Source organism: Muntiacus reevesi, chromosome 10, assembly GCF_963930625.1.
Source record: "Muntiacus reevesi chromosome 10, mMunRee1.1, whole genome shotgun sequence".
Classification (NCBI taxonomy): Eukaryota; Metazoa; Chordata; class Mammalia; order Artiodactyla; family Cervidae; genus Muntiacus; species Muntiacus reevesi.
This window is the reverse complement of record NC_089258.1, coordinates 26,740,349-26,741,921: the sequence shown is the minus strand read 5'-3', so window position 1 is coordinate 26,741,921 and position 1,573 is coordinate 26,740,349. Positions and strand designations below refer to the sequence as shown.

The window sequence follows — 1,573 nt, the reverse complement described above, 5'->3', positions numbered from 1 at the left end:
GGAAGGGTCAAGTGTAAGGCAACGCCCTGTAGTGCTATGATTGTGTTTGAGGATTTTCTGTGATGACGCCTGGGGGATACATGGGCATTCTCAGTATATTAGAGTGTAAGAACCTCTCACAACATCTGTTCCAACAACATCTCTAGACAGTACATGCAGTATCATCCTTAAAAGACAATGTTCAGAAAGCCCTAAGCTGTTGTTAAGATTTTTTTTGGCCACCTCCAAAGAGGAAAGCAAGCAAAGCAAGCAATTCACGTCCCAGCTCTCTATATGCAGATCAATTGGTTATTTAGAATCTAGTAGTTATTTAGCCACTAGGTTACACGCCTAAACTGTGGGACAGAATGTGCCCTATGAGACTATACGGCATCAGAGATTTGCGACCTCGGACTTCCCTGGAGGTCCGTGGTTGAGTCCACCTGCCAGCGCAGGGGACACGGGTTTGACCCCTGCTCAGGAAAGATTCCACAGTCTATGGGGCAACCAACCCCAGGTGCCACAACTACTGAAGCCCACATACTCTAAAGCCCAGGCAACACGAGAGAATAGCCCCTGCTCACCCCAACTAGAGATTAAGTCTGCGTACAGCAACAAAAACTCAGCCAAAAAAAAAAAAAAATTGTGACCTGTATCCCAGGGTTATTTTAATGTAAATTCCTAAAAGCTGGGGATTACGAGTATGGTTGCTTGAGGAAGCCACATGGATCAGGACACCCCTCTTGTGAGGACATGAAACTCTTTAAAGGGCATATGTGAGTGCCCTTCTGGAAAAGACAGTGCTAAAGAAAACTTCAGGGGGAGGACCCTCCCCAAACTGTCCCAGAACCAAGTCTGACCCAGACAATCCGAGGTTCACAAGCAGGGTTCCTGGGATTAGGTTTGTCGTCGTAGGCAAAGAATTCCCAAGGTAAGCCTTCACATGTAAGCCTTCTCCCAAATCTCTGTCCATATTACTGGATTTCAATATCAGCACGAACCTGGACCTGACTCTCAGCTCCTGAGGCTCAGGTCTGGAAGTCTCACTCTACTTGATTCCAGGAGCCCTCCCATCCTGTTTTCCAGGGTCTAAGCACTAGTATCCGTAACAGTCCCACCACCAAAATTATCTCCACGCCTGCGGCTGGCTAACATCTCACTTCAGACTGGGCAGAACAGCACTGACAGAATGCTGCCTCCTGTCTGAATTCCAGCAAAATCTTGGCTTTAGCTCCAGCTGCCTTGCTCCAGACACCGCAACACTGCCCACTGGTCACATCCGTGTCCAAGGCTGCTGGTTCTCACCAAATTCATTTCCTCTTCTTGGGCACATAGTCCAGTCTCTTTCAGCTAGATGTGGCTGTATCATTCAGTTTCACCAAAGGGAAGTGAGACATGGTTTCCAAGTTTAGCTCATAAAAACCTTGTATGTGCCTCTTTCCCCTTCCAGGGCAACCTTGAAAGTCGTTTATTTAAAATGGCAAAGTTGTGCTCACTTTAGCAGTACATAAACTAAAAATTGGACTGATAACAGAGTTTAGCATGACCCCTGCACAAGGATGGCACCCAAATTCATGACGCCTTTCACTTAACC

At 46.9% G+C, this 1,573-nt stretch overlaps 1 non-coding gene across 1 annotated transcript; it reads left to right on the top strand.

The window, feature by feature from the left end:
- Positions 1-1,467: 1,467 nt before the first annotated feature.
- LOC136143909 (U6 spliceosomal RNA) lies at positions 1,468-1,573 on the top strand. Its single transcript, XR_010658413.1, has one exon. It is a non-coding gene; the product is annotated as a U6 spliceosomal RNA (small nuclear RNA).